Source organism: Suncus etruscus, chromosome 3 (assembly GCF_024139225.1).
Source record: "Suncus etruscus isolate mSunEtr1 chromosome 3, mSunEtr1.pri.cur, whole genome shotgun sequence".
Classification (NCBI taxonomy): domain Eukaryota; kingdom Metazoa; phylum Chordata; class Mammalia; order Eulipotyphla; family Soricidae; genus Suncus; species Suncus etruscus.
Window position 1 is genome coordinate 166,959,067 of NC_064850.1, and position 20,473 is coordinate 166,979,539.

The following is a 20,473-nucleotide window of genomic DNA, read 5'->3' on the forward strand; positions in this document are numbered from 1 at the left end:
TAGGGTCAAGGATAGTTATAAAATGGATTAACACTTGGGCATTTTCTTATGCAAACCTTTCCTGTTTCTTTACAGTTCTCACCTGCTGACAGAGGCAGAAAAGATAGGTATTGCTTTGTGACAGTGTTGTTCCAGCCCAGCTAAAGGTCTTATGCCTCCAAAGTGCACAGACTAGATCTATGCTTGGCATTTTTCACTGCCAGCAAAACCAGCAAAACAGCAAATCGTGCTTGGGAGATGTCACTTGAAAAAGAAAGGTACAATGGGTTTTATTTTTCCCATCAAAATTTACTCGGAAATGAAAGGAGAATGTTCTAAGGCAGACACTTTCAGTTTGTTTGGTGTAACTGTGAGGCTGCTTAGTGCAAAGTCACACAAAGCCTATAGTTTGCTACTTATTGGACATGGTCATTTCTCTTTAAGCCCCTTTGCTTTTCAATCATCTGTACCCAGCTCTAAACTATCCCATTCTACTCTGAACAGGTGCACAACACAGTGAGAGATTGAATGAGAGTTGGCAAGCAGGATAGGGGATAAATTTTCCAAGGAGGGTCTGAAAGAAGGAAGACAATTATGAGGGGGAGGGCAGATCATATATCTGGTCAAAGCAGGCAGATGAGACAAGTAATACTGCTGTTGGGATTCTAGTTTATTAGCTTCCTACCAACATGTAGGAGGGCTGAAATGACTTGTGCAGACAAGTGTGTATATGTAGATGGAAAATATTGAAATGATACAAGTTAATTCAACTCTCAAATTCAAATGATTTCTAAGTTAGAATATAAGGTTCTTTTTATTACATTGCTTTCATACATTGTTTCATTAAATGTCACTCGTTTTTAAGATAAATATTTTGAATTATAAGACTTTTTTAAGTATTTCTTTAGCATGTTGCATGATGTATCTTACAATAAAGTGGACTGTATCCTATAAACATTTTGTAGGCACAATTGAATATGCAAAACCAAAAAATGATTAAAACACACACATCTAAGTGATCTTTATATAAAGGAAAATATCTTTTATTTTGAATTACCTCATAGTCATTATAGCTAGACAATTAGAGGACTCGTTATAAAAGGAGAAAGGAATAATAAGAGATGTGGTTGAGAATAATTTTAAGCAATAATGGATGGGTTATGAAACTGGTAGTTGACAGACTAGCAATGCTGACATTTTAAAACTTTTTTAGAATCTTTCACCCTATCTCAGACTCACTGAATAGAAATTTGCATTTAAACAAAATCCTAAATGATTCATATGCACATTAAAGTTTGAGAAGCACTTGTTTAAATGGCCACATGAAACAAAGAAATGGTGAGATGACAAAATTACTTTGTCTTTTCTAATAAGAGCATTTATCATGATTCAGTTCTAGCCAGATTGTTCCCCTGAGGCTAGAGCGCTGCGTATAGATCCACCTGAAATAAAGTGTATGAGGGCCTGCAATCCTACTGGGAATTGGGAGTTGGAGAAGGGATTGTCAGGAAGATTGTTCATGTTGTCATTATAAACAACTGCAGTATATAGAATAATGGATCAGAGTCAGTTGGACTACAGTAGAGAGCAAATAGCAAACTAAATAAGATAAAGGGACTGAAGCCTGTAATAGGTGCAATTGTGGATGAGATGATAATCAGGGACCATAGAATTAATAGGAAGTTTATAGATGATGTATCTTTGGTATTTAGAAACAGGGGAACTTTTATTATGAATAAAATAGACTCAGTACATGGCCAATTAAATACCAAATCATCATACTATTATCAAATTCTTAGCTGAAAGGTACACTACGTATTGGCAAAAACAAAAAGAGACTTTGTGATTCAGGTTAATGAGTAATATCCTCCAGTTTCAATACTCCAAAGCTAGTCTAAAGTATTGATGCAAAGTATAATTATAAGAAATGGAAGCCAAAGTGCTGTCATGGAACTAAATATTGCACTAGAATTCATTGCATTACAAGGTTTGTACAGTAAAGTATGGGCAGGTCTCAAGGTTTGTAAAACTAGTAGGGACAAAGAAATAAACAAAATGGCCAGGTGGTGGGAAATTAAGAATACAGGAAAGCATTTTTGCCCTGTGGATGGAGCAGTAAGACCCTACTGAGAGAAACTGGGAAATTAATGAATGACAGAGGTGAGCTCACTAATGAGGTGAACACTCAGAATAGCTTACTATACATCTTTCCTTGATATTATTATGTCAAAAGCCTCTGGAAGAGCCTTGAATTCCAAATGAAGCCTCAAATTCAAAATATAACCTTACATTCTAAAGTGAGAGAGAAGAATAAAAGAAAGAAGATAGGGGCCGGGCGGTGGCGCTAGAGGTAAGGTGCCTGCCTTGCCTGCGCTAGCCTTGGATGGACCGCGGTTCGATCCCCCGGTGTCCCATATGGTCCCCCTAGCCAGGAGTAACCCCTGAGCATCACTGGGTGTGGCCCAAAAACCAAAAAAAAAGAAAGAAGATAATCATGATGATGCTGATGATGATGGTGATGGTGATGATGAAGGAGGAGGAGGAAGGGAGGAGGAGGAAAAAAAGGAGGTGAATGATGTTGAGGAAGAGGATACGAGGGAAGGAGGAGAAGGAGAAGAAAATTGGAGAGAGAGTAGAAGGTGGAGAATGAGAAACCTGAGAAGCAGAAATAACACTTGTTTCTAGATGACATGGAAAATATGTGTGAAATAAGCGTGTAGTTCAGTCTATGCTATGATGTGTATATGTGGGAGGTGTTTTAGGGACTACAGAAAATGCCAATGCTCACAACATGAATACAATATTCCTTGTATAAATTAGATTCCCTGACACTTATTTATAAGAAATTACCAGGATTAGCCCTGAAAAGTGTAGCGCGTGCACACACACACAGACACACACACACAGACACACACACACACACAGACACACACACACACACACGCACACACACACACACACATTAGCAACAGCGCCAATGTAGCAGGAATGCTTCCTAAAATCTGTTTTCCCAAAATTTTAGAAAATATCTCTAAAAAAGATAAATAAGAAAGTAAATAAATTTATATTGATCTAGTAAATAAAACTCAATATGAATATATGAGAATCAAGTTATATTAAAATATGAATATATGGGAATCAAGTTATATTAACTTTTAGTTCAGAGAAATACTTAAAATTTTTATTCTGTAATTTTATTGCTAAAAAGTATTGAACCTCCAGAAGTAGTCTTTTAGGATACACACTTTATTAAGAATTATGTTTGAAATCCCCAACAAAGAACGGTGTATCTAACATTATCTCTATTTCTAACTATAACACTGTCTCATTTCTGTCTCTGTTAAATAACTATATATTGAACCACACATATAAAAAGGACTTACTATAGAATGTAGTTCATTTAATTATGTAGTCTAAACAAAACTATGATCTACTACCTGAAATTTGAAGAAAAATAGACTGAAAAATTTGAAGAAAATAGATGATAAAATAAGTTTATTGACAAAAGTCATAAAAAATTTCCATTGATGTTCCCATCAGTTTGAGGACTTGTGAGGGTGGATATTCTAGTATAAGGAAAAAGAGAACATTTATTCTTAAATTTTGGTCCATTTTGGGTCTCAGTAGATTATATGGCACTTTCCCACATGAATGGCAGAGATTACAATCAAGTCCTCAAAGACACAAAACACAACACATGCACACACATACAAACACATATTGTTTCATCAGTTATTTGGTCATTCTGTGGCCCAATCAAGTTGACCCATGCAGTTAACTATTACACATCCCTTTAACACAAATTTATGCTATGATATTCCAGTTATGTTCCATGGACTTCTGGAATTTTATGGAATTACTAACATAAATAGAGATAGAGTTCAATTTCAGAGGTAGTTCGCATTGTCTCTTCATCCTAAAGAAAATAAATAAATACAAATACACTTCTTCAAGATCACTATCACCAAGACTAGTATTCTACTAATCACCAATAATCACCATGTTTGGAGATAAGGTATCTATGTTTTATGATTTACCACTCTTTAGAGCCTAAAGTTTATCTGAGTTGTGTTTCTGCACCATTTAGCCATTGCATGCTCTTCACTGTACTACATTACCTGCCAGTCTAGCCTCCTACAGGAAATGAGCAAGACAGTTTCTTTGATGGGATTATTGTTGACAACCTTCTATACAATGTCAAATGTCACAGTATATATATATTTTATAGTAATCCAGTACTTTGACCAATTCTATCAGAGGAGCTAATTCTATGCTGACAAAATATCTAAATTCTCTCAAGGATAATGTTGATATAGAAATTAACATATTCTTTACTGTCCAATCCTCAAAAAAGTAATGGTAATTCAAACACATACCCCAGTTGCAGTAAAGAGAATATATTCAAAGTTTTTTAAATTATTTCATTTACAATGATGCATCATTCTTTGCTGCGTTAGACATTAGGTCTCTGTGGGGCCAGCAAAGACAATAGATCTTTATTCTATGGTGACTAGAAGGACTTAGAGGTTAAAACACAAATTGTAAAGGAATAGAGGGTATATGTGCAGAGAATGACTAAATATAAAAACAAGATGAAGTTGAAGTCATGGGAATTAATTTCACAGGAAGGTTGTTATTGCCCCCTTTAGCAGCTAAAATTCACATACAGGCACATCTTAAGTAATGTGTCGAGCTGTCCAAAAGATAATTTGAATCCTGTCAAGGCAAACAAGAATATGCTCACAAATTCAAGAGCAATATATGTGCAATTTGCACAACATCAATTTCTTTGGTTGTTTTTGGATGGAGCCATCACCATCAATTAAGTTAGTGACTCTTTGATTCAAATTACTTTTTGACATGTAGTCAACTAAATGGCTCACACAAGCATTATTTTCTGCAGGGTTCCCAAGGCAGTCATATAGTAAATGTAAACAGGTGGGAAGGCAGAACAGCACTGCTGCAGGCTCAGCCTCCTCCCCTTGTAGCAGGAAGAATAATAACATGAAGAAATATGGTTACATTATTAGATGGCTTCAAATAAAGCTTCCAGAAAGAAATCTTTGCATATTTATTGTGATCTTGTTACCAATTCAATAATTTTCCACCTGAGGTTGTCTTTTAACCTCACATTGGACACTTTGAATCTCAAAAACTAAGTAAGGGGAAGGCTGTCTCCTCTCAGATCACAGACCTGCTATAAACTTGGTCAGAGTAGTGATAGGTGGAAAAATCATTATTATTGGCCAGGTTACCAGTACAAATCCTTAGGAAGTCCATTTATTTTTAGATGGATGAGGTAAGAGAGCATTCTTTTAGAGTATAAAGAGTACTCAGTTAGTGTATAATAGCACAAAATGGGGAACTTCTTTCCAGTGTAATCATCATTATTATGGCGAAAATCAGAATTATAATCAAGTGTTATCTAGAAAGGTGAAGACAGGTTAAGAGTTCCAAAACTTGGAGCAACATTCTTATATATTAGAAATTACTCAGTTCTGTGCTCTATTACTGTCCTTGAGACTAAGCATGGGAATTCTATCTTTTTTGTTCTTAGTATTTTTCAGAAAGTTGACAACATGCCTGGAAAATTGTAAGTAATAAAACAAATGTCTATCGGGTAAGGGTAAAAATAAATGAAAAGAAAAGAATGTCTGTTGGGTCAGGGTAGAAAAGTGAAAAAAAAAATCTTGGGTCAAGTGATCAGTTCAAATGAAAATTCCTTTCTGGTTATGATTGTATTAGCAAATTGTATAACCCAGGTAATCCCTTTAGTTTTGTGGGGTTCTGCCCTTCTCCACAAAATGTATTGATAACCAACACCTTGACCGCTGGGAGCCACTGTAAAGATAACATGATAGAATTCTTGTGTAAATTACTTGACAATATAGCAGCTGTGAACAAAGTAAATTGCTGGTTTTGCTTTATCATCATTTTCTACAGAAATTGATTCTTAAATAAGAATATTCTAAAGAGAGGAAGCAACACAAATCCCTTAGCTGCCTGCATCATGGTCCAATTTGATATTTCTTATGCACAAAATAAAATTTCTTATGCTTAAATATACAGTCCCAATACCTTTGTGTTTACTGGTTTATAAAATTCAGGAGCATAAAATCCCAAGTTTCTTTGGTTTTTTGCCAAGCTCAGAATACAGATGGAGAGCTGAGCATTAAGCCTGTTATGCCAAACTTAAATTTGACCATAAATTGCCAGATAGTTTCAGTTCAAAGAAACATGGCAATATTATCTTTACAGCAAATTACAACTGGAAATCAGAAACCAAGGCATGAAAATCCAATAGGGGAGAGACAAGTGATTTTCAAAAATAAGGGCAAGGCAGAGTCTATTTTGAGTTCATTCTGGATAATCATTTTGGTTGTCTTAAATTTTCTTTTACACTAAAATAATTTATATTCCTTCACTCATTAAATAAACATTTGCACAAAGCCCCCTAGGCCCGAAGACTGTGAAGGTCATAATTAATATGTCATACTTATTGCTATATCATATTTAAGGCTGCTTTGGTTACAAACAGACTGGAAAAGAGAGAGTGAGAGAAGAAAGAGAAAGAGAGAGAGAACAACTCAGTTAACTTACTCAAAAGATAACTGCTATCATAATATAGGAGAGCTATGAAATTTCTAAAAAGTTACTGAAAAAACTTATTGAAGAATTTTTAATATAATACCATGATTTACCAAATTGTTCATAATGCAGTCATTTCAGGCATTTTATATTTAAATACCAATCCTAGCACAGATGTGAATCTCCATTTTTCAGTGTTTCCATTCACCGAATATCACCCATAGCCTACTCCATGCCAGTACAAATATTTACTTCATATTGCTTGTTACAATAGAAAGGCAAATGGAATTTACAAAATATAGATCAAAACAGGCCAATTTGAAATGATTGCTACATCTCTTTGTGATGTTAATATAATACTAGGCTGTGTTTTGTGCTTGTTGAGCCTTCTGTGTTATTATTTTGGCTCATTGGCATGGCAGGTTCAGATGTAACTTTCCCATCAGATTTTATTTTGTAATATGACTGGGCTGATACTACTATAAGAAACTGAAGTATTGTGCTATATGGTGTAAGATGTATAGATCTAAAGCAAATTTGGTGTTTGATATGATTGTCTCAGAGCTGAGTCATTTCTATTGGAGGCTAGAGAGTATGGTGTTGGGCTTCTTTATTTTATACAGAAAAAAGAATATGCCCACCACCATTGCCACCACTGCACATCTTTTCTGAGGGAGCCACAGAGATATCGGCCTAGATTGAGCTAGGTAGGAAGTTTGATGGCCATTATTTTTTTTAGAAACTTAATTTTTAGAAATGATAAAATTTTCTTAGATTAGGTAGGAAATGGGAAGCCTGGTAATATAATTTATTTTTTTAATGCATTTTTTCCATCAGACTAAGATCCTGCTCTTGGAAAGACCTTAACACAATCATGGCTTTCCTATTTTGGGATATGCTATTTAAGACTCTAGATAATGTGTCATTGTTTGTGCTATGAGATGATATCTCACTGTCGTTTTTATTTGCATCTTTCTGATGATTATGCTGTGCAGTGCTTTTTAACTATCTGTATTATTTTTGGGGAGGTCATACCCAGAAGTGCTCAGAGATTACTCCTGTTCTATGCTAAAAAATCGCTGCTGGCAGGCTCAGGGGACCATATGAGATGCCAGAATTTTAACCACCATCTTTCTGAATGTAAAACAAATGCCCTACTTCCATAGTCTCTTTGGCAACTATCTGTATTTTTCTCTCAGAAAATATATGATCATCTCTTGTTCCCATTTTTAGATGAGTTAGATGCTTTTTCTTATTAAGCTCTACCAGTGCTTTAGAAATGAACCCCTTATCAGGTGGGTATTGAGTTAATAGTTTCTCAACCAGAACTGGCATGAATGCTAGGAGAAAGGGATTTTGTTTTACTGCTGTTATGAATGTTGACTGATTCAGTCCTTTTAGAGAGCAATGTGATATCCTCAAAGAATAGAAATTGAGCTTTTGGTTCTGTCTCTGAAGTACAGCAGACATCTTTGGACTTTTCTCTGCTTGCTTAGTACTACGACTTGATCATGTGTGGCATTCTTTCCTGAGGGCTCCTCTTCCTTGAAGCTGAGGAGACTGGCCCACAAAATGTAGAGCCAGCTGACTTCTGTGCTGTTTCTGAAGCACAGAAGACATCTTTGGACATTTCTCTGCTTGCTTCTGCCTAAGACTTGATCCTGTGTGGCATTCTTCCCTGAGGGCTCCTCTTCCTTGGAGGTGAGTCAACCCGTCCACAAAAGGGGAGCCAGAGGAGCACGGCCACGCACATCATGTAGCCAATGAATACCACCACAACACAGAAAAAACCACAATAATAGCTTGAAATGGGGAAACAATGCAGGCCAACATCAGGCATAAAAAATGAAGATGGCAACTCTGATGACCCGAAAACTGTCAACCACCAAGTTAGTCTCTCAGTTATGGAGTTTAGAGAAGAAATATGGATAATATTCACAGAACTCAAAGAAATTTGAACAGAACACTAATAATAATCAAGAGGATAAGATGATATAAAATCAGAAAACTCCAAACTGAAATAATGGGTCAAATTATGGGTGTGAAAAACTCAGTAGATGAATTGAAAAGCTCAATGAAAAACCTTTCCAACAGAGTAACAGCAGCTGAGGATAGAATCAGTGAGCTGGAAGATGAGATGCATAACAGTTCCATAGAGCAGAAGAGATTGGAAAAAAGCCTTAAAGCAAATGATCGGACATTGGAAAATTTTCTCAAAAAATGTGAACGGACAAAAATAGAAGTCTTTGATAAGCTCGACAGAAACAATGTAAGAATCATTGAAGTTCCAGAAACCCAGGAAGAAAACTTCCAGGAAGTACTAACATTCAAGAACATCATTACAGTGAAACTACCAGAGCTAAAGAATACATGCTGCCAAACCTACATGCCCAAAGAGTACCATCTATTTTAGCTGGGAAAACACCCAAAGACACATCCTAGTCACATATGACAAATCCCACAGATAGAGATAGAATACTGAAAGCAGCAGGATCAAAAAATTACATTCAAGGGATCATCCTTGATATTTATAGCAGACATGTCACAAGAAACATTCAAGGTCAGAAGGCAGTGGTGGGATATAGTGACAAAACTAAATGAAATAAGTACTTTGCCTAGAATACTGCATCCAGCAAAACTCACTTTCAGGTTTGAAGAAAGTAGGCATAGCTTCACAGATAAAGAACAGCTCAGAAACTTTACAGATTCAAAACCAGCCTTAAAAAAACTGAACAGTCTACTTTAAGATAAGACTGACCAACATACACACCAAACTTCTACACAAAGATGGCACTAAATCAAATGACAATTATCTCTCTCAATGTCAATGAACTAAGTGCACCAGTTCAAAGACACAGAGTGCCTAAATGGATCAAAAAACTGAATTAATCTTCTTCTGCTTACAAGAAACACACATGAATAGTCAGAACAAACATTGACTCAAAATCAAAGACTGGAGGAAACTCATTCAAGCAAAAAACACCCTTAAAAGGCTGATGTGGCCATATTAATATTAGATGACACCAACTTTACACTCAGAAATGTTGTAAGGGACAAAGATTGACATTTTATACTAATCAAGGGATATTACTCTCCTAAACATATATGCACCCAATAATGGACCAGAAATGTTGACAAATATGAAAAAGGATATCAATAACAACACAATAAATGTGGGAGACTTCAACACTACCCTATTACTCATTGATAGGTCAACCAGACTGAACCAACAAAAATACAAGCTCTGAAAAGAGAAATGAAAGAGAGTGGGCTAGTAGATATATGTAGGGTACTCCATCCCCAGAAAAATAGATATACATTCTTCTCCAAAGCACATGGGTCATTCTCTAGGATATACCACATGCTGGCCAATCAAACATATCTCCATAAAATTAAGAAGATAGAAATCATGCAGACTACCTTTGCTGATCACAAGGCACTGAAATTAGATGTGAAGTACAAAGGGACACAGAAGAACAACTTTAACACCTGGAAATTAAACAGCTTACTACTGAAAAACCAGTGGGTCAGAGATTAAATCAAAGAGAAAATTGAAACATTCTTGGAAACAAATGACAATAAAGACACAAATTATCAGAATTATAGGATAAAGCCAAAGCAGTACTGAGAGGAAAATGTATAGTCTTGCAAGCACACAACAGGAAGGAAGAAGGGGCCTACATGAATAGCTTAATGACAGAGCTTATAAAATTAGAAAATGATTAACAAATGGAACCAAAAATAGGTAGCCAGAAGGAAATATCAAAGCTTAGAGCAAAAATAAATGAAGTGGAAATCCAGAAAACAATCAGAAAGATCAATGAAGGCAAAAGTTGGGTCTTTGAAAAAATAAACAAGATTGATAAACCAATGTCAAAACTCACAAAGAAATTGAGAAAGGGAAACCTGATAAACTGGATTAGAAATGAAAAGGGGAAATCACTACAGACATTGCAGAGATTCAAAGAGTAATCAGAGACTACTTTGAGAAACTCTATGCCACAAAACATGAGAACCTGTCATAAATGGACAAATTCTTGGATTCTTATAACCTTCCACGACTAAATGAGAATAAAGTAGCATATCTAAACAGTCCCATCTCTATTGAGAAAATTAAAATGGTGGTCAAAAGTCTTCCCAAAAACATAAGCACAGGCACAGATGGGTTCACTGTTGAATTATTTTCAAACCTTTCAAGAGGAACTGCTACCAATTTTTTTAAGGCTCTTTCATAAAATTGAAGAAACGGGAACTCTTCCAAATAGTATCTATGTAGCTTGCCTCACCTTGATAATAAAACTAGACAAAGATACTGCCAAAAAAATTATAGACCAACATCCCTGATGAACACAAATGCAAAGATCCTCAACAAAATTCTGGCAAATAGAATTCAATGCATCATCAAAAAGGTCATCCACCACGACCAAGTAGGTTTTATCCCAGGAATGCAAGGATGGTTTAACATATGTAAATCAATCAACATGATACACCATATCAACAAAAAGGAAAACAAAATTATATGATGATAGCAATAGATGCAGAGAAAGCATTCAACACCCATTTTAGATAAAAACTCTCAGCATGATGGAATGAAGGGAACTTTTCTCAACATAATCAAGGCCATCTACCACAAGCCAATGGCAAATATTTTTGTAAATGGAGTCTTTCCCATAAAATCTGGTAGAAGACAAGGTTGGTCTCTCTAGCCACTCTTATTTAACATAGTACTGGAAGTACTTGCTATAGCAATTAGGCAAGAAAAGATATCAAGGACATCCAGATTAGGAAGGAAGAAATCAAGCTCTCACTGTTTGCAGGTGACATAGTATATTTAGAAAACTCTAAAGACTCTACCAAAAATCTTCTAGAAACAATAGATTCATATAGCAAATGGGCAGGCTACAAAATTAACATGAATAAGTCAATGGCCTTCTTATACACTAAAATGCTAGAGAATAAATGGACATTAAATAAGCAATCCTATTCATATTAGTTCCCCACAAATTCAAATATCTCAGGGTCAAGTTAATAAAGAGGTAAAGAACTTATACAAAGAAATCTACAAAAGCCTGCTTCAAGAAATAAGAGAGGACACAGAAAATGGAGACACATACCCTGTTCATGGATTGGCTGGATTAATATCATTAAAATGACAATACTCCCAAAAGCATTGTACAGATTTAATGTTATCCTTCTAAAAATACCCATGACATTTTTCAAAGAAGTGGATCAAACACTTCTGAAATTCATTTGGAACAATAAAAATCCATGAATAGCTGAAGCGATCCTTGGAAAAAATAATATGGGAGGCATTACTTTTCCTAATTTTAAACTGTATTTCAAAGCAATAGTTATCAAAACAGCCTGGTATTGGAATAAAGACAGATCCTCAGATCAGTGGAATAAGCTTGAGTACTCAGAGAATGTTTCTCAGACATATAATCACTTAATTTTTGATAAAGTGGCAAGAAATACTAAATGGGGCAAGGAAAGCATCATCAATATGTGGTGTTGGAACAATTGGCTAGCCACTTGCCAAAAAGTGAACTCAGACTCCCATCTAACACTATGCACAAAGACCAAGTCCAAATGGATTAAAGATCTTGATATCATACTGAAACCATAAGGTATATAGAACAACACATAGGTAAAACTCTATATGATATTGATACTAAAGGCATCTTCAAAGAGGAAACAGCACTCTCCAAACAAGTGGAAGCAGAGATAAACTAATGGTACTATATTAAGCTGAGATGCTTCTGCACCTCAAAGGAAATAGTGCCTAAGATACAAAAGCCACCCACAGAATGTGAGAAAGTCTTCACCCAATAACCTTCAGGCAAAGGGATAATCTCCAAAATATTCAAGGTGCTGACAGAACTTAATAAGAAAAAAACATATAACCCCATAAAAATGGGGAGAAAAATGAACAGACATTTTCTCAAAGAATAAATACAAATGGTCAAAAGACACGTGAAAAATGCTCCACATCACTAATCATCAGGAAGATGCACATCAAAACTACTATGAGGTACCATCTCACACCACAGAGACTGGTACACATCACAAAGAACAATAACAAGTGCTTACAGGGATGTGGAGCAAAAGGAACTCTTATTCAGTTCTGGTGGGAATGCCATCTAGTCCAGCCTTTATGGAAAACAATATGGAGATTCCTCAAAAAAACTGTAAATTGAACTCACATTTGATCCAGCTATCCCATTCCTAGGGATATACCCTAGAAACATGAAAGTAGAATACAAATATCCCTTCATCACACCTATATTGATTGCAGCACTATTTACACTAGCCACACTCTGGAAACAACCAAGATGCCCTTCAACAGATGAATGGCTAAAGAAACTGTGGTACATATACGCAATGTAATATTATGCAGTCATCAGTCATAAAATTTTCCTATACAAGGATGTACATGAAATCTATTATGCTGAGTAAAATAAATTAAAGGGAGAGAGATAGACTCAGAATAGTATCACTCATCTGTGGGTTTTAAGAAAAGTTTAAGACATTACTGTAATAAAGCCCAGAAATAATAGACTTAAGGGCTGGGAGGGCTTGAAGGACCGGCTCACAATTTGAAGTTTATGACAAAGAGTGGTGGTGAATGCTGTTAGGGAAATAACTACACTAACAACTAGCATGACAATGCTAAAGAATGAGAGAGGTATAATGTTGGAGGCCCTTTAACTAGAGAGCAATATGGAGTCTCTGATTCCTGAGAAGACAAAAAGTCTGTGTACGTGACAGGTTACTGGTGGCGCTTCCCCCATGAGCCTAAAAAGAAAAAGCTGACTATAAAAAAAGCTTTTACCAGAGGTAATTGGATAAAGAACATACTATGTAAAGGCTACAAGTTGAGATTAGATCTGTAGCATTGTTAACAGGACAGAGCATCCCAGGTTCACTTATAGTTAATGTATAACAGGATCACTTATAGTAGAGGTATAGTAAAAGTAGGATCACTGCTAGTAAATGTATAACTCACTAATAACCCCCCTGAAAATATGTGATGTATGGGAATGTTATGATGGAAAAGTACTGAACCATCCCTTCCCCTCTTTTGTCTAAAAACGTTCTCATGCTCTATAAAAACTAGCCCCCTTTTCAATAAACTTGGGACTCTTGATCAGAACCTTTCGCCTTGAGTCTCTTTACCTCCCAGCCCCTCTTTTATTTTCCAGGTCGGAATTCTCTTCGTGACTCACGAATAACTTCGTGACCCTCATCCACCCTGCGGGCCAGGGTCCCCGGGGGTCGCAGTATAATGCTGTTGCCATACAGGCTGGGGCAGGAGAGAAGTAGGGCATTGGTGGTGGAAATGTCGCACTGGTGAAGGGGGATATTCTGTTTATGACTGAAACCCAGCTACAAATATGCTTGAAATCATGGTGCTTACAAAATATTTAACAAATAAATAAATAATAAATAAAACACAAAAAGTGGAGTGTTCCATCTCATAACTAAAAGCAATTGATCAAGATTTTTACATGGCAACTGTAAATTAAAAACATATTACATTATAGCATGCAAAATATGTATAACTATTTTGTGTTATGTTTTTGTATAAAGATATTCAGTAAGATTTTAAATGAAAATTAAAAATGTTATACATAAAATATAAATGTTATTAAAATTATATTCCTTAAAAATGAAAAAAAAATAAATTGAGCTTTCATCAGATCTAGCAATACCATTACTATGAAATGATCCTAACAGCCCCAAAACACCATGCAGGAAATCCTCTGCATTTCTATGTTCATTTCAGTAATCTTCACAAGAGTTACAATATGGAAACAACTCAGGTAATAGAGATCAGATAAATGGATAAAGAAACTGGTCCACCAACAGTGGACTACTATGAAAATGCTAGGAAAACATGACATTTGCTTATATATGAATGGATATGGAGAGCATTATGTGAAGCAAAATGAATCAAAGGAAGAGAGATAACCATAGAATAATCACATTCATTTGTGGGTCGTAAAAAAAAAAAAAGATAGTATGGTAATAATATCCAGAGACCATAGAAATCAGAGTCAGGAGGATCTGTCCAAGGTTGGAGGTTTGCCAAAAATAATTGGGGATTGCAGTTAGGGCAGAGAAAGAACCAATATCAAAATTACAGTTGAAAATGAAATGATCACTCTGGAGAAGAACTGGGTACTGAAAGGACATAAACAGATATGTATTGTTGTTTTTAATTTAAAATATATAATCGTAGTGTTGGGGGTGAGTCCTCCCTCGGCACAGCCTGGAGCCGGTAACCCTTTCTGCCAGCAAGTCTGAAGGTTGCAGAACAAAGGCGGATGGATTCAAAAGCAGTCAGATGAAGTTTAAGGAGACAGCCAGTTTTATTACACGGCCCCCACCGCCATGTGCAATTCGCCACATGGTCTCCAAACTAAGTTTCATGAAGCCAGTTTCCTGCTTCCATCCATGATCCTTTGCTGCCTTTCTTCCTTAGCTCTCTTCTTCCCCTGCCCCAGACAGCCTCTCTTATTCTTTTGTTTGAAACTTCAGCCCTTCCCAGGTGTGGCGATTCTGACCATCCAGGTACTATTAGCATATGGAAGTGGAGAAGGGATAACAATTCAGGATACCCTCTGTAACAATATTGCAAGCCATGGTATCTAAAAAAAACATGAAGAGACAGAGAATAAAAATTTATGCCAAAAAATAGCAGGCAGGAAAGGGCAGGGGAGAGAGTAAGGGTGACATTGGTGGCAGGATAAGTGCACTTGTGAAGGGTGTTGTACACTGTATGACTAAAATTTAATCAGGAACAACTTGTAACTGTGGCAATAAAATTAAATTGTATTATAAACAACTTTAAAAACCATGGTGTTTAAATAAAATAATTTTTACAAATAAAATTTAAGGGGCCGGATGCGATAGCACAGTGGTAGGCTATTTGCCTTGGTCACAGCTGACCCAGGATGGACCTTGGTTTGATCGCCAGCATCCCATATCGTCCCCCAAGCCAGGAGAGATTTTGAGCACATGCCAGGAGTAACTCCTGAACATCACGGGGTGTGGCCCCCAAACCAAAAAATATTAATAATAATAAATAAAATATGTAGATATTGAAGTTGATATCTCCAATTTTATTTTATTTTATTTTATTTTATTTTATCTTATCTTACTCTTTCTTTTTGCACTCTGGCATGATTTGATTTTAGAACCGAAACTATTGTGTGGTGCTTGTCTTTATTGCTGTAGTGCTCACTGGATATTTAATTTGATATTTCTTTCTGTATTGTTGTGGTGTTTCCATTACCTTTTTCATTCCTCTCTCAAACAGAGGTTGAAAGCCTCTAGAAGGTCTTCACCCATTTTCAAAGTATTTGACTTCTTTTTTTTATTTATTTTTTATTTTTTCTTATTTTGTACCCCATTCTATTGATTTTCTTTCCTTTGAACAAAACCACATAACTCGATTTATCTAACTCCGCCTCTTACATAGAGAGGGAAACAAGGGAGGGTACGAGGACCAAACAGATGTAGGATCACTGATAGTAAGTTAGACAAAGAGGAGACCACCTACTCTTGCAGCCTGGGGGGTGATGGTGGGGGATATGGGTTGCAGAAAGGGAACGAGGAAGGGGGTAGGACAAATTTGGTGGTGGGTATTTCCCTGATTCAATGTTAATATGTACCTAAAATACTACTCTGAAAGATATGTAAGCCATTATGATCACAATAAAAATTTTAAAAAAATTTCAAAGGACTCAAGATCATGAAAAAATTCTCATTTTTCAATGTTTTCAACCTTAGAATCTGGGCAATGAGCAAAGTTATCTAGTCAACGGAACCCAGGGGAATTCTTAAGTTTTATTAGCAGAAACCTAGCCTTACATGCATTTAACAAACAAGCCAAAGCATAATATGATCTCAAGACAAAGGAGGTATTTCATGTTCATACAAAAGGTCAACTCATTCATACTCAGTCACAGTAAAAACAAGAATAACTTGTTGTTGATCCCTGGAAAATCCTTCTCTTTGAAACTCTTTTTGGTGGTAATCCATAGTGTCATTGCCATTAGGTCAATTTCATATATAATAAGATGACTTAAAACAAATTTTCATGTGTTGGTAATAAATACTCATGTCATTTTACTTGTGCTTTAATTTTCTTTAACTTGATGACACATTTCATTTCTTTAATGGTCTTTAAATATTGGGATGTTCATGTTAGACCAAAGTATTTTAAGAAATATCAATTAAATATTAATGATATGGGAAATAATGCTTTTTAAAAGTTAATTGAAATCAAGTATGGCTGATATGGACCCAAAACAGGTCCTAATTAAAAGTTCGAGACCATCTAAGATGAGCACAAAAGTGATAAAGATTGACTTTGATTTACTTAACTTGAAGAGGGAAGCCAAATTTTCTTGGACAAAGATATTGTAAACACCTACTAAATGCCAAGTAGGAGAAAGTAATAAACAATAACAAAATGAAACAAAATGAAAAACACCTGTACAGCATCCGCATAGTAGATATATGTCATCAGATGATAGCTATCTCTAAAGAGGTCAGACTATGTAGGGTTAAATAATTCCCTTTAAAGGGTATTAGTGAAAGTGGTGGTGTCTTGCAAAAATAGTCAGAATGGTAAATATCCAAAAGGAAATTATTTATTTATTCGTGATCTCTTAAACAGAGGCCTACGAATCTCTCCCTGAAGTAATAATTCTCTTGTCACTCCATGCTAATATTTATCAGAGTGACCTCTGTTGTGTCTGGGGACAGTGTATGCTGGGAGTCAAACTAGAGCCTTGGTATGCTAGGCATGTGCTTTATCCCTTTGAGCTATCTTCTTAGTCCCTTGAGAGTAAACTCCAGAGAAAAGATTATTTTTGTATTTCTCTTCTTCCTTCATTTCACATTGATTAAGCTGGTAGAAATTCCTTTGTCTGGAGAACTTAGACAAAGTGAAGCATCAATTATAAAATGGTTTCAAATTAGTAAAGTTATCAGAAAGAAGCCAGGTTTTACATGTGTCGAGTAGATAGAGATCCTATGTGAAAGAGATTAGAAAGAGAGCAAGTTAGAAAGAGGTAGGGGCCAGAAACATAGCATGGAGGTAAGGCGTTTACCTTGCATGCAGAAGGACGGTGGTTCAAATCCTGGCAATGCATATGGTTCCTTGAGCCTGTCAGCAGCGATTTCTGAGCATAGAGCCAGGAGAAACCCCTGAGTGCAGCCGCATGAGACCAAAAACAAAACAAAACAAAACAAAAAGAAAAAGAAAAGAAAAGAAAAAGAAAAAGAGAAGAGAAGAGAGAGAAGAGAAGAGAAGAGAAGAGAAGAGAAGAGAAGAGAAGAGAAGAGAAGAGAAGAGAAGAGAAGAGAAGAGAAGAGAAAAGAAGAGAAAAGAAGAGAAAAGAAGAGAAAAGAAGAGAAAAGAAAAAAGAATGAGATGGGTAGATGTGGTATGGGAACTTCTGGGTCTGTTCTGAGTTGATGTGGAAGATTCAAACTAAGAGAAGAAAAGGGGATATGTGTGTGTGTGTGTGTGTGTGTGTGTGTGTGTGTGTGTGTGTGTGTGTGTGTAGAAAGGCAGCAGGAAGCGAGTGAGTTCAGAATTGGACACATATTGTGCTGTTAATTTTTAAAATTTCTTAGCCAGCTTATATCATGGCGTGTTTTTTTTTGGGGGGGGGGGTGCTTATCGTTATTGTTGGAGTCCTCACTGGATATTTGACACTTCTTTTTGTACTGGTAGAGTGTTTCACCTTCTTTTTCTCCTTCGTCTCTCAAACCGATGATGAGAGCCTCTAGAAGAATTCCGCTTATTTTCGGTGTATTAGACTTTTACCCCAGTTTATTACTTTTCTCTTCTTCAAACAAAACCACATAACTTGAACTAGCTAGTCCTGCCCCCCAGATAGAGGGGGAAATAAGGGAGGCACCAGGACCAAACAGGCACAAGACTACTAAGTAGTAGGCTAGATACAGAGGGGACCACATATTTTAGCAGCCCTGGGGGTGAGGAAAGAGGATATGGGAGGTAGGACAAAAACGGAGGTGTAGGGAGGACAATTTGGTGATGGGAATCCCCCCTGATTTTATGTAAATATGTACCGAAAATATTATTGTCAACAATATGTAAGCCACTATGATCAAAATAAAAATTATATTTAAAAAAAAGTAAAAAAAAAATTTCTTAGCCAGGAGTAACCCCTGAGCATCAAATGGGTGTGGCCCGAAAAAAACAAAAAAAAATTCTAAAAAATTATGTCAGTTTGCCATGTTTCTCATTTCAAGACCATGGCGTGTTTTTTGTTTGTTTGTTTTTGTTTGTTTTTTGTTTGTTTTGTTTTGTTTTTTAGTTTGTTTTTTGTGGTGCTTATCAATATAGTTGGAGCCCTCACTGGATATTTGACACTTCTTTTGGTACTGGTGGAGTGTTTCACCTTCTTTTTCTCCTTCATCTCCCAAATCGATGATGAGAGCCTCTAGAAGAATTCCGCCCATTTTCGGGGTATTAGACTCTTACCCCAGTTTATTTATTTTCTCTTTTTCAGGCAAAACCACGCAATTTGAACTAGCTAGCCCTGCCCCCACGTAGAGGGGGAAATAAGGGAGGCATCAAGACCAAACTGATGCAAGACTACTAAGTAGTTGGTTAGAGACAGAGGGGACCACATATTCTAGCCGCCCTGGGGGTGAGGGAAGAGGAAATGGGAGGTAGGACAAAAACCGAGGTGTAGGGAGGACAATTTGGGGATGGGAATCCCCCCTGATTTTATGTAAATATGTACCGAAAATATTATTGTCAACAATATGTAAGCCACTATGATCAAAATAAAAATTATATTAAAAAAAAGAAACTGACTCCAGTAAAAAAAATGTTAGTTTTTACATTTCACAAATAAGAAATAAAGATTAATTTATTTATTAAATATGTATGTTTCTACAGTGAATGACAAATAGTATTTGCTCATTTGAGGTTATCTAGCATATTTTTTCATTCTGTTATGTTGCTTTAAAATTATTGATTCTTCTCTTCCATTAAGTATCAGCCTAACGAAATTGTTTGTGCTTTACTGTTATTCAGACATCCAAAATATGGCATAGCAGCTTGCTTTTTTCCTAAGAGTTGTTTTAGCAATGTTTTAGACCTCGGTGTGTTTCTCCAAACTTTTCCTAATCTAAGAAACTTGCACTCTGCAGTCTCTCCTTTAGTCTTCATCTTCCATCCTCCAACTATATGAGCACAGTGGTTACTCAAAGCATCTCTATACTTCTCCAAATCACTGCAAAGTGTTTCAACTTATTTCTCATCGGCTCTGCTGTCTAATCTCAAGTCTAGAGTCAAATGAATTGGCATCTCATACCAAAGCCAATTTCTGCTCAAATTCATTTTCGTTTGCTAAATATATTTAGAATTTTTCTTTCTTGTACACATTCTCATCCTCCTGCTATTCTTCCCCACACTTAGTCTGTTCTAACGATGCAGACCTCTTGCTACTGTCCCTAAACATGACATTCACAGTACAATCTCATGTTAATGTTCCTCTTCCCTCTTTATACTTCTCACCTCTGATCCATTGTTTAATTTCTTACCATCTTTCAACGTGGTTTTAAGAAACTTATATCCTTTTACCTATTTTTTATTTATTTTTTTGCCCCCCAATTCACAATACAGACCAGGCAAATGGCCTGTGTTGAGGTGTTTATGGGGTGCATTTACTATACCTCCACATTCTAAAGTCAGTGTAAAGAACACAGCCTGTGGTAAGAATTGGAAGGCCATATCTTTTTTTTAATATATATATATATATATATATATATATATATATATATATATATATATATATATATATATATATCCATCCTTCACCAGTGCAATATTCCCTTGACCAATATCCCAATA

The 20,473-nt window shown here is 36.0% G+C and overlaps 1 non-coding gene across 1 annotated transcript; it reads right to left on the bottom strand.

Moving 5' to 3' along the window:
* Positions 1 to 20,220: 20,220 nt before the first annotated feature.
* LOC126005238 (small nucleolar RNA SNORA51) lies at positions 20,221 to 20,351 on the bottom strand. Its single transcript, XR_007494407.1, has one exon. It is a non-coding gene; the product is annotated as a small nucleolar RNA SNORA51 (small nucleolar RNA).
* Between the last annotated feature and the right edge of the window lie 122 nt (positions 20,352 to 20,473).